Source organism: Centropristis striata, chromosome 3, assembly GCF_030273125.1.
Source record: "Centropristis striata isolate RG_2023a ecotype Rhode Island chromosome 3, C.striata_1.0, whole genome shotgun sequence".
Taxonomy (NCBI): domain Eukaryota; kingdom Metazoa; phylum Chordata; class Actinopteri; order Perciformes; family Serranidae; genus Centropristis; species Centropristis striata.
Window position 1 is genome coordinate 8,536,488 of NC_081519.1, and position 14,124 is coordinate 8,550,611.

At 41.0% G+C, this 14,124-nt stretch overlaps 1 protein-coding gene across 2 annotated transcripts in view; it reads left to right on the forward strand.

The window, feature by feature from the left end:
* The first annotated feature begins 457 nt into the window (after positions 1-457).
* Positions 458-14,124, forward strand: part of LOC131968248 (sodium-coupled neutral amino acid transporter 3-like) — a 42,796-nt gene continuing 29,129 nt past the window's right edge. Inside the window, exon 1 of one of the 2 annotated variants that reach the window (XM_059329042.1) lies at positions 458-1,196. The gene's annotated coding sequence lies outside the window, so the exon portion shown is untranslated. The remainder of the gene's footprint in view (positions 1,197-14,124) is intronic. The other variant, XM_059329043.1, reaches the window with a different exon arrangement.

Genomic DNA, 14,124 nt, shown 5'->3' on the forward strand with positions numbered 1-14,124 from the left:
CAGAGCAGATGCTGCGCTTATACGTCCCAGAGGTTAAAAATGTCCTCTGTTTTCCACAAGGTCAGGTTCACTGCCACAGCTTCAAAAGGAAATTGTGGCTTGTGGTTCACTCCTGGGTGAAATGACAGTATGGTGTTTGTGGGAGAAAGTGTAGCATGTCTCGGCTTATAACTGTAAATGCATTGGAGAAAAAAAGACAATGCATGTTTGCAAATGCAGGTATGTGCGTGTTTGTATGCAGGCTGGGGGTTATTAATGCCTTATAGTGAGTCAGATTTCTATGAAAATGTGCGCCTGCCCCCTTAATGAATACAGATGAAGACACCTGGTTTCATTTGACTATAGGTGCGTGTGCTCCTCGCGCCTACATGAGCTATAGAGAGAGAAAAAGAGACAATCCCCGGAGCTGTGTGACATCAAAACGCGTTACAGCCGATGACCTAGAAATGGAGCGTGCGTATATGTGCGTAAGCAACAGTGAGCTTTTGTGGCACATGGCTCCGGCAGGCAGCTGTTTACGTTGCTGATTGCGTGTCATAAAGAAGACGTTGCAATTGGATCGATTCCCCTTAAAGACCCGCGTGTGAGATATATTTTTAGAACAAATTAAAGGGGAACACGCGACTATATATAAATATATATATATGCACGTTGTGTGTGTGATCTCGCGACCGCTCACCCACCGTCCTATTGTCTCATAATGCGCGCTCAAGCACGACGATAAATCCACGAATGTGAAATACAGCCCGTCACCATCACCGTGTGACATGACAGTCACATTTTACGACGAGTTAAAAGCAGCAGGAACTACACTTTAACCGACGAGACGCTATCAAAAGCGCGCGGGTCATCATTTTCCAAACGATTAAAAAGGCGCGTGCCAAATAGGGGGGCTCTCGTGTCCCTGCGCGCGCTGGCTTCGCAACATACACACACAAACAATAATTTGACTGGGGTCGCTGTGCGTGCGGTAGGCGGAACCCGAGCACTCTTCACATCCCACTTTTGAGAAGATTACGGGGACAACTGAGTGGGAAACACATGACATTAACGCAGTTTGGAGGGAAGGCGGACGGACGTAGTGGGACAGAGGCAGGACGACACGCCACACGGGTCGAGGCAGAGCCCAGCAGCGAGCGGAGGCACGGTCTGTGTGGAGATATTTGGAGTTGGAGGAGGACACTGGTACTTCTCTGGTAAGACACTGAAAGGATGCTGTACCTTTTAACGTTGACGTTTAGCCCCAATAACGTATTTAAACTAATCAATGAACCTGTTTTTCACAGATATGGGGACCTCAATGTTAGACTACATTTGATTAAAAACAGCCTTTGTTGGGTGCATGTGTGCAGCCTGCCTTCTAAATCCGCGTGTGACATTTACTAATCGGGAGTGAAATGCAAAGTAAAAGTCAAGTCGAGAAAACGTTGTTTTCATTGAAGCGACATGCACGGTCCTCTGTGGTCAGATAACCAGCCGTACAGAGAAGTGACAAGTCCTGCACTTGAGATTCAGTGCTCTCTTTTTGGACTACACAGACCCTTTGTGAGAGCTTTCTTCCTTGGGGCTTATCTTAGAATCTGCGGGATTTATTTGGTACATGACTGGATAAATGTTTGCTTAGAGTGAAACCTCTGATTAAAACAGTCCTCCCACTGATACTCAATTACTGCCATGATAAAGTAGAGTGGCTAAGCGAGATCAAACTTGAGCTTTGTAGGGACCTCCTGGAAGCTCCTCCATGCTTCCTAGCATGACCGCTATATGCTCCCCAAACTGGACACTTTTCCACTTTTCTTGCATGCATGGTCACACAAGATACAGCATGACATTGTTCAGTTATGCACATTTGAAGTATTCAGTGGCTGACTTGCAACAGAGCTAATGCACAGTTAAGAGCTTCATTTGGATTGCATGCCATATTTTTAAGTAGTGCCGGTCAAGCATCCACAGCTGTCTCACACCACGTCACAGCTCGGCTACAGGTGCCATCTGGTCCTCATGTTTGTGATCTTGCCTTGTTTGAGGCTTTTGGTGGGATGCCAAGTCTAACTAGGAAGGGGCCAAAGCAGTCCCAAAATAATATACATCATATACAGATAGAAGGCTGAATGACTTAGCCAAAATCTTACATCCTGATATAAGTCATTTCATATCTCGATAACAGTATATATCACAATATAGCATGTTTTCTGGTCATTCAATAAATCAATATTCTATATGAAATAGCTACCTTACAGCTTATTTCTGTATGCATCATGTTAGCAAAACAGCACCTATGTAGTTTCCTCATGTGCAAGTATCAGAATGTAAAGCGTTTTCTTATTCATGACAGACATTTTTATTGCGTTTTAATATTATATATGGTCATATCGCCCATCCCTATACAGCAGGGGAAAATGCACTTACACATTTCTTTGTTCTAACATGCACATAGTAAACTGGATTTCTCATGAAGACTGTATGCATGCACACATTAACGTTTAGGACATGTATATATTCATGCACATTATCCTGTAGGGTGGATAAAATTCTTTACAGCAGCTTTGTTTCTGCTGGAGTCACTTACAGCAGGCACAGTCCCCAGTCATTCACTCCTCCACGATGAGTCACCTCAAGGGCTTGTGGGCAGCAGGTGAGACGGACTGCTAGACTTGACAGTCCAGAGCTGACGTGAGCTCACATCTAGTCTCCTTGGCCTGTCAACTCTTTTAATTGACTGACTTCTCTCTCTGGCTTGTTGAGGGCCCATGTGCTGCCTCTCTCCAAACCCCATCCCAGAGTGAAATTGCAGTGTGAACATGCTGATCCAGCCTCAGCACTGAGGCGTGCTGAGCTTTTGATCTGGTGTGTATCTAACACCTGCATGTGTGTAACCCTGAATGAGAGTGAAAGCATGTGTGCATGTGTGTGGTCATGCACAAGCCTGCATGTATTGTACACTGCTGATTATTGGAATGGAGATTGGAAAGATATTGTGAAACAAATATAATTGCCTAGCTGGTTGATTTAAAAAAAAAAAAAGTATTGATCGACAAGGAAAGAAGGAACGAGAGCAGGAGCGTGATGCAACAAAGGTCACAGCCCTCACTCACAACTACTGGGTAAACATGATTGAAATCATGTCCAGCAGTAGTCAGTAGTCTTATTAGTATTTCTTCTTCTCGTTCAATCTCGATGAGAAATGTTCATGACTCCTTCCCCTGCCTCTTTGACTATTGGATGAGACATTCAACAAGATCCTATTTAATTTGATCAAAGCTGTGTGTCCATGTGAAATATTCTTATCCTGCAGCAGTATTGGTTTACCTCTGCAAGAATGAAAAGAAAACATGAAGGGATTTTTTTTCAGTCTTAGAGTGCAATGTAGTTCACTGTGAGAAGAAAGGAACACCCTGCTGCGACTGTGTAGACGGTATTAATCTATGAAAGGACATGAGCTTCTGTCTGGCCTTGAGGTTTTACAGGGATTTGATTTTGGTCTTTGAAAAGACAAACAGAAGTATTTTCTTAACTCTATCCTCTCCCTGGTTACAAAAAGCCAATGTTGTATTTCTGGATCCTTCAATTCTCCAAATCCACAATAAGATTGTGGAGGAAAATCATTGTGGTGTCTCATTCCCAGGTCCTCAAATACCGATGCCTTTGGTTGGAGCTTTCAGTGAGACTCAATAATCAACGAGAATTGCATACTGAACCTTTAACTTGACATAAATTACCAAATTAAGAGGACCAATATACACATTACTGACAATTAAGCAGTATGTGCACACTATTTCCCATAGATAGATAGATAGATGGATAGATGGATAGATAGATAGAAACAGGAGACCCCGGACATTTGTATTGTGGTTTTCTGAACCTTATATTTCACAGTCAGAGTTAAATTTTGATTTGCTTTGTGTTTTGGTAAATCTGAAAAGGATCTAATAGAGAATATAGGCCCTAGCTGAAGTATATCTATTTCTCTGCAGGCTTACTTGCTGAACCCTAGTCATATCACAGTATTTCTACATGTTCTATGTGCAGATTGGTTTCTGAAGCAGTTGTGGTACCAGAGAACATACTGATGAATATCATAGATGAATTGCAGTGTGCATAAGGTCACACCACTTAGAGCTCATGCAACCAATGGGCTGGCATTTATCCCAAGTAGGAGAAAATGATTATACCCTCAACACTGTGCTGTCCAGTAATCAGCAGTAGATTGAGCAGAGTCTCACTTCTATGTCTTATGGGAACAGCTGCCTAATGTAATTGAAAGTTCATTTTTGGCTGAAAAATGTACATGCACTGTTTTATTAAAGTGGAACAGCGTGCATAATACCATATTATCCCAATTTTATATGGTTCCTCAAAGGGTTCGAGGAGCAGTTCAGTTTAATTGTCTCCTTGAATGAGTCATTAGTCCCGGATAGATAACACTATACAGTCAAGAAAAGCAGTATACCAAAGCGTTTTATTTCAGACAACCAGGTTGCCATGAGTAGTTTGTGATGTGAGTCTTTCTTGTTTCTTGTTGAGCTTGATTAAATTGCAGAAGACACTTCAGGTGGAGGGAAGTCTTACCAATTGGCCACCCCAAAGTCTGAAAACAATCTTCTGAGTCTCATCTAGAGCTGTATTTTTGCTCATTATCCATTGCTGGCTTATTGTACTTAGCGCAGTTCTTAGTTCTATAAGGGATTTGATGCTTAAGCCTTACATTGATCTGCTTACAGTGGGTGCCCACTATTCTCAGGAATTCTCTGTCAGTGGATTGGGATTTGGACGTCCATGGTGCTGTGGCATGTGACAGAGTCAGCAGTGCAACATCCACCATGGTGGTCAAACACTGCGTGAGTTGTACTTCCAGCCGAATGAATGCATTTCGCCCCCACGATGCACTCTTTCTTTTGCTCTCCTCCCATGTGATGAGGAGGAAACAGGAGGGAGACGAGTGGCAGATGCCAGGAGAGGATGGCACTTTGTTTTAGGGCGCATGATTGAGAGAAAACAGAGCTGGCATTGAACAGTGTGGTGTTGAGGGAAGACTGCCTGGATGGAAGGCTGGTTAGCTGATTGCATCCTGTCCTATTGTTACATTCGCCAAAGGAGGTTATGTTTTCTGTCTGTTTGTCAGCAGGATTACAGAAAAACTACCTCCAGATTTTGATGAAATTTGGTGGAATGGTGTAGCATGGGGTGGATACATGAATTGTTTCTCTTGCAATTTTTCACTTTGTGAGAGAGGGCATCTGTGCAGTATTCAAGTGGTAATGAGAAAATGACAATGAGATCCCGATCATATTTCATGGTTCACATGATCCTTTACTCTTCATTTTCATGCAAATTTCTACAAACAGCTATCAACATGTTTAAACGCATTGAGCAACAAAACAAAAAAGACACACCTTCATTGTGGCATCCATGTTGTTTCTACATTACGATGTTAAGCTCATGAACACACCGAAGTCAGGAAAATGACTTCCGAAATGGGGCCATCTAAGGAGCATGTGAATGACCTTAGTAGAGGTGTGCAACAATAAGTCAATGTGTCGATCAAATTAAAATGAATCTGCAACTATTTTGATAATCGATTTATCTTTCAAGTCTTTCTTAAGGCAAAAATTGTCAGACGTTTGGCAATTTAAGGTGAGAAGTTTCCCCTAGATCAATAAATCAACCAGGCTGATCATAGCTCAACCAATAAATTAAATGCATTTACCATAAAGGTTAGAATATGAGGGCACTCTAAGTTTAGCAGCAGCTGTTTTGACCATGTGGATGCGAGAGACGGCTAGCTTGACTGCAGTCTTTTTCCCGCCGTCTCTGAAAGATAAACAAGTTTAATATATATGATGCACTGTGTCAGCAGCATCATGTAATAAGTTGTTTGTCAGACATTTTTCATATATATTTATGTAGCGATACTAAAAACATCTTGCATTGAAGCGTGTGTAAATGGAGCTTGCTCTCACCATGACAAGCTTCTTTATCAGGCAGTGAGTATACTGGCATTTGCTTTCAGTGCTGTACATGACAGCAGTCTGAGAACAGGCCAAATTTGATTTGGCATTACCATGCCAGCATTGTGTTACTGTCCAGGCCAGTTCTTATCATCCTTACTTTATTCATTCAGATCAAGCAAATGTAACACATGTGACATGTTTAAATACATCTTAAAACAAACGTATTATTTTGCGCAAAGCCTTAATGTGATCATACAATTCATCCCTGTCTCATCACTTCATAAAGTCATCCTATTTATCTACTGTATAAGTATCTAACTTTAAGTATACACCTTCCTAGTTGTTACTTTTCACCCCCATGATTGTGCCGCAAATGATGTATACACTCTGTCACATTGTGGGATAATTCTTTTGCAGTGTGTATATAACCCAATTTTTTAGGCATCGAACAATGTGCCACACTTTGTTGTCCAAGTAGTTTGTGTGTTGTTTGTAAAATATATTATTTAGGATGCTTGTCAACAGTTTATTTGCAGATTTGCTTCTTAAGCAGCTTTACACAGTGTTACTGTGTTCTGCACAGAGGTGTTGAGGCAGCTCATGAGCCAGGAAGCCACAAGGCTGAGATCACATTCAAATCAAGTGAATAATTTGTTCTACATACACAGTATGCTGTTGAAACAGATGTGAGACTGTACAGTATTTTTATTTCCTGTCAAATATTTTGAAGCAGCTTGTCACCTCAAAAGCAATGTGGCATTGAGGATCCTCACTGTAAACAGCCTTTGTATCCACAGCAGTGATACCTTGAATGTTTTTTACCTTTTTTTGCAGTTCTTAATTTTGATTGACTGTTTCAACTGTATCTGTTTGGACACACTTTTCTGATTTTCACTTTTCTCTTAGTTCCCACCCCAATACCCAAGTTAAGTCAACAAGTGACTTAAATTTACCAGGCTTTCAGTGACTAATTATAGACACATTCTGCCTCTGGAGTGTGTGTTTGTACAGCATGGAGCCACAATTTGAATATCGAAGGAAAATTCAGATGTGTTTGATGGAGGATTGTGCAAATAACAGGAGAAAGTCTGATTGATTACAGATTATGCTGGATTTGATAACCTGCACACAATTTGCAAGAACCAGTTTTAAATGGAAATGCTGCACTAGGAATTGTGCTGAATCAGATACCATAGAAAGACATGAATAAATAATTACATGCATACAATTTATATTAAGTAATAAGTAAATATTAAAAGAAGACCATATTTTGCTATTTTATAAAAATGTTTAAAGTTATAAGAGGAGGTCCACTGTGGTACTTACTAATCACCAGTTAGCCCTGGCCTAAAGCATACTCTGCTTTTCATCTATTTTACTCTAAATGGGAACATTTGCAGTGTGCATTGAGCTCTAGTTGCTTTGGATTCTAAGCCCCAGTCTCTTACCGAGTAATTAGCGACCAGCAACTTGGTCTCATTAAGTGAATCAGATGCTAATTAAATTCCAAGCACAAATTTAAGCAAAGCTCAGCTTCTTGCACTTTCATTTGCGTTAATCTGACCCTTAACATTGTATTGATTACTTTAGCACTCCATCTTATCGCTCCCCTTTTGTTTTGTCTCATAGGACTTTTCTCATATCCCCAAGGCCATACTATTGGCAGTTTGTACCTTTCACCCCTTTCCTGCCTGCACTTTTTTAGCTCATTAATATTACGCCCCCTTCTATAGAGACTTGAGGGTGGGGTACAGGTCAACAGTGGATGCTACATAGAATAGTATTCATCATCTGACAGTTGGGAAGATTAATTTCAGAGGAAGCTCAGCTCTGTGTCAGGGTGCCATAGTCATAAATCTGAAAAAACAAAAAAGTTGTTGCAGTTATTTTTGGGTTGGTACCATTTGTTGCACAGAAAGTTTTTGTTTTTTTACTTGATAATTGATTTTTTAAAGAATGGTCAAAAACCCCACCAAAGTATCACATTTAGGCAGTGAGGCCTTTAGGAACACCATAGAAAAATCCATGCTGTGATTTGGTATCAAAAACATTTATCAGTGCAGCACTTCTCCTGAAAACTACTGTGAAACACCCTTATTGTCAATATACATGGGAAAGCCATAAATCCTTTGGATGTCCTAGTTCCCTAGTTTGTGGTTGTAAAGTTTCATGAGGCTTTGATTACCCTAGAGGTCACAGCAGGTCAAGGTCAAGTTTCCAAAGATTAACTCACTACAATGAAATGCTGCTATGGGGACTAACATCATTAATACAATTGGGCTCATCAAATCCATACAAGCCTCACCTTCCAGTGCTACCCAATTTATGCAATTCACATTTAGGGACCCCAGTATGCAGAAATATTAAAATACAGTAGGCGAAAATAAAACTTGTAATGCACAAAACTGCATGGTTTTTGCCTCAAACTGCATGAGATTGGCACAAAGTGAGCATGTCTGTAAATGGGAGACTTGTGGGTACTCATAGAACATTTTCATTAAGATATCTTGAGGTCAGAGGTTAAGTGACCCCTTTAACCTCTAACTTTTTTTTTTACAACACTGTTAAAGAAGTTTCTGAACTTCTATGTGGTTACGTTACTGCTCCACTGACCCTTCCTGTCTGTGGGGTGTCCAGTGTCAGAGTCAGAGTGGCAGAAACTGTTGTGTGATTCTATAAATAAATCACACTTTCAGTGAGTCATTGGGCTGGTACTCCCACGTAGACAAGTCACAGGACACTAAAGACAATCCACAATGACTCATGTCCCACTTTTTCCTGGGCCGAGCCCCACGTTGTGGTGCAGGCACCCATCATCCTCGAGCTACAGCATGCCAGTTAGACCAGAAGACAAAGATTACCAAAAAAAGTCAACAAATGTAGTCGTTAAGAGGAGGTTTGTGGAAAACACAAAGTATCTTGGTAGTGGATGTTTCCAATAGAGTAGAGTTTTGCTACCAATCCCAAACTCACCAGGTAAAGAGATACTGCACACTAAAGTGTGACTTACTCACCTTTTCCAGATGACATTCATCAATCAGCATACTGTGTATTTATGCATGCACAGAAATTACTCGTCTACTGCAATGGTTAAGTATGAGATTAAAAAATACATGATCAATTATAGTCCTAGTACATACACAGTGACTTTGGGAAAAGGGAAAGACAGGGTAGAGCTAATAAATTAGCCTGTTGAGTAGATGAAATAAAGCTTTGGGTATAGAACTCAGCCCATACACCATGCAGAACTCTACTTTATGATGTAATTTATTAGAATTAAAGGATTAAGCTTGTTCTGTTCAACCAACTTTTAAAAAAATATTTATATGACATGTACACCGGCTGGAATTAAACCACTTGTCATGTACAAATATTTTTCATTTATGTGGGATGATGTGCGCGCTTCATGCAAGATAAACGTTTCACTGACAGTGTGCCATGCAATTCACCATTCTATTCATTGCTTGCTAACGTCAGCATCCATCCGTTATCGTCATCAAAGGAGATTTGAGGGCAAATTATTGCAATCTTTTTCTTCTGCTTTAAACATACAGAATAATCCTGATTACAGTCTCTGTCTGAAACACTTGACTTGCTGTGAGATAATACCTTCCACATGACAGGGGATATTTAAATGCTCTGCCAAGAAGAGAGAGACCACGTCCCACATCATTTCATAGTCTGTGACATGGGTATCTAGCTTATAGGGACCCTGTAGATGAGTAGCATCTCAGAAACTGACATACAAATCTCTTAGTCAGAAGTTAATCTCCTGTTCTCCCTGCTGGCTAATCACAGAGGTACTCAGTCCTGCAGCAGAGAGAGAGAGAGAGCTGCCAGGACAACGTTGTAAGGACAGAGAAACAGAGGATACAGAGGCCCATAAGGCAAACAGTGTCTAATGAGAGACTTGAAGACACAGTTACGATGTAATTCTCTTCAGTTTGTGGTGAATGTTCCAAAAAATAAGTTATTTTCCCCATTAAAACAAGTAAAACCCTCAAAGCTACTCAACAGAGACCCTTGATTATTTTCTTTAGTGTGGTATGTTATTATGCCTTCTCTAGAAAGCAACAGTTCAGGGATGACAGAAAATAATTGGAGAGAGATGGTGAATGCCATGTAACGAAGGTCCTCAGCCGGTTCATGGTCATTTGTTCTATGGTCGATGCCTGAAACCCCTACGCCACCAGGGAGCTCTCACCTTCATCATTCTTATTAGTACATGGAGACCAGTTGCCTCACCTAATTACAGCCTAACTCTGCCCACCTGAGTACAGCTCTAATTAGCCAGATTGATTGAAAACACCTGTGTGGGTCTGCAGAGCCTTAAATGATATATTCACTGGTGGCAAATGTAGAATTCAGATGAACAGTTGAAAGCAAGAATATTTAAAAACAACAACAACAACAACAACTACTGTACAGAAAAAAATTATATATTTCTAATGTGGGGTTACACTTTTACCTCACAACAAGAAGGTCGCATGTTCCGCCTCCGAATCCGACTTCTCTGTGGAGTTTGCATGTTTTCCCCCTGTCAGCATGGGTTCTGGCTTCCTCCCCCTGTCCAGACATGCAGCTTAGGCCTCGTTCAGACTGCCAGCCAAAATCCAATTTTTATCCCATCCAGATTGGAACTGGATGGCTCTTTTGAAGTCTGAACAGTCACAAATCACATGAAATCCGATTTTGCAGACCGGATCGAAACCACCTTCGGGAGGTAGTTTCATATCGCATTTGGACAGATGCGTCTCAGTCTGAACCGCTCCAAACACTCAGATCGGTTTTGACTGTCCGTGACGTCAGTCTACGCGGCACGCATAGTGTGGGCAGCCCGGAGACGAGGTGCCCACCGGCAGCCGTGCCCGACTCATGCGCGTCCATCCGCCCGGTTTCTCCCCTGGTGCGTCTGAGATGTTCTGCACCTCTACTGGACAGTGATAAGGCCAATATACTGAGGAGACCTGCCTCCATCATGTTTGTTGTTGTTCTTGTCTCTGTCGCAATTCTCTGACGCCGTTACTACAGCAACCTGTCAGATCAGTCAATAATGTGGTCCAGTCTGAACAGAGCCATATCCAATTTGGACACTTGCTAAAAACAGTGTGGACAGTCAGCCCTAAAAATCGGATTTGAGTAGGAATCTGATTTGAATCAGATTTCGCCTGCAGTCTGAATGGAGCCTTAGATTTAATCGATGACTTTAAACTGCCCGTAGGTGTGAATGAGTGTGAATGGTTTTCTGTCTCTATGTGTCAGCCCTGTGATAGTTTGGAGACCTGTCCAGGGTGTTCCCCTGCCTCTCGCCCAATGTCAGCTGGGATCCGAGTTCAGATAAGCGGTTAAAGATAATGGACGGATGGATATTTTTAATATATGTAAAAGCCTTTGTATGTTCATAGTCGGAGTCTTCATAAAAAGGAATCATTTTAAAATTTAGGAATAGGAAGGAAAGGTTTTCAGGTCAAAGGCGATTTTTTAACTAGCAGTCAGTAGAATAACTTCAAATTTTATTAAACTTAATACATTGTGCAATACAATGCTTTTACTTGGTGTATCAAATGTGAGACATTATGCAGTTGTAATGTTGTTTTTTCTTCTTCTTGCACTTGTTCGTGAACATCGCTGAATGCTTAAATCAACTCCTCCTGATCGGTTGATCATAAAATACAATACCTTTGTTTCAAATCACTATCACATGTATATATATATATAATATCACGCCGATGCTCTTGTGTCAGAGAAGCACAGAAGATCTCACATATTTCAAACATCTCGGTTTGTAAAATCGGTCTGCTAATACTCAAGTGTAATTCTCCGCTGGTCTCTCAGCTACACATTTAGTAATGATGATAGCTTTTATTTTCTGCCTGTAGTTGTTTGGGATGTTTCATTCATCCAACAACAGCATGACGTTTCCACGTAATTACACTGCATATATCTTTGTGTGTGTGTGTGTTTGGGTCATCATGTGTATTTATGTGCATGTTCATCCTTGTGTGAAGAACCAGAATTCAGGCAGATGGTTGTTGGATGCTTTCATTGTATGTTTACTGCTCTGCAGTGCTCAGTGGCACATGCAGCAGCACTTAAACACAGCTTCGAGTGTGACATGACGTGTGGGTTACAGTGAGGCTATTCACTACTCTGCGGCTATTTTTATACAGAAGCAAGAGTGTTTGGAGTGACCTGAGCGGTTTGATCCTGATTTCCTGCTTGAGCTGAGATGGACCCTAATCTGATCTGCTTTATCATCCTGACTGTCAGCAGCCCCAAGTCTCAACCCACTGTTTTACAATAAAATGTTCTCTGATAGATCTATTAGCTGCTCATCAGTGAAATTGTGGGCATGTGTAATCTCTTAATCTGCAGGAAATCGCTTCCTGTTTATGGACAGAAAGGGACAATGAGGAATTAGCTTTGGATTCTCTAGTGCCGTAAAACATCCTTTCATAAGTGAGTTTTCATTTCCATTTTGTTCAGAGTTGCTGCAGTGAGACAGGTGTACTGTCTTTCAAATGACCTGCATGGAGGTGATGATGCTGTGCAGGAAAAGGTTATTCAAGCTTCTCTGTGGCATTTTAAACACAAGCTCTGCTTTTACTGCATCCACAGACCTGGGTGTGAAAAAAAAAAAGAGTGAAAAACAGTCAATGATTGTCCACATGCACTTTAGCAGATTAAGAGTCTCTGAAAATTACAGTGGAGACTCAATTAAGGAAGCTTAAACGGCTGGAGGACTATGAGAATGTCATCAAGTAGTGACAGAGGAGGCAGTATTACACTTTGAGATTACTCATTGCATAAACTGCACACGCAAGATCGCACATTTAATTATTCACCGAATTAACTACAAACTCAAAAACACACATGCATAGCAATAAGTGAGGATGAATCAGCATGTACTGTGCTATGTGGTTCAGGTATCAGTTGGGGAATAACAATCAGTGGCTCCGTTTGCCTCCTTGTGGGATGACGTCTCTCAGCAGAGTTGCTTACGTCAGAGCCTGCAAACTGAGGCGCATGCACTCGCTGTGTGTTGGCAAACTGAGGTGATGTTTTGGACGAGGGCTTGAATAAACATAGCCTCTGCTGTTGCTGTGAAAAGACTCATTTACTCCCACCAAGAGCATCACAATGTGGCATTAACTCTTGAATAGGATGTGGAAGTTTGGATATCAGTGGGCAAATGTTGGATTTATAATGATAATCTAACCTGGTCCTTCCGTTGTCTATTCTTATTTATTTCCCCCTATGCAACTACTCTTTTATTTTCTGTTATGAAGCTTTGTAAAATCTTAAAGTGTTTTTTTGTGGATAGTGGATGTTCCATAATGTTTCAGGGTTCAGTTAGGAAAGTGATCACACAAAATAAACCCTTATTGAAAATATTCTTGTGCTTCCGTTTTCTGCTTTCCTAACAATGTTTTTCTTTAAGATGCAAGACATTTTGAAATCAGGGTAAACTGTCATTTCTCATGCAGACAGTTGTGCATGTGTTCCTGGATGACATAGAGTCTACAGACTACAGAGCATTTCAGTTTTGCTGAGCATTCCCTCATTGACACACAACTATTCCTCTGTTTCATACCACAATGGTGCTATGGTAACGGCTGTTCAAGCCTTTGGGGATGAACTCAGTTGTCTTTCTGCTTGTTCCCTTTTTCTTTCATTTTCTTGGTTATAATTATTGGTGGTTGCTTAACAGATTTGATTCTGATACACCAGATAGTCGCAGCAAGATTTTATATATGACTATTTATTTATGGCTCTATGAAATATTTATTCTCCATATGAATTAAGAATCTGGACCATATTTTGTTATCAGAAGCATTCTCGTTTCTGTCTCTTTGAAGTCCAAGCAGTATGGATCAATCAAATTTGAGCAGGCTGTAGTTGACTGCAGGTAAACAGTTTGTGTGGAGAGCAAAAGTATTGATCAAAATGCAACCTTGGAAGCCGACGACGATGTAGCTTTTTATTAGTTTAGCTAACTTAGCTAAACTAGCTACATGCGAAACAATCTTCTTGTTCTTGTTGTCCGCGTCTCAAATTCCTAATCAGACTGTAAACAATGACTGCCGCATGGAAGAGGAAGTCTTGGCCTGGATAACTGTTATCCTGATGTCCGCCGGCTACACCCAAACTCCAGACATACCAACTCTTGCAC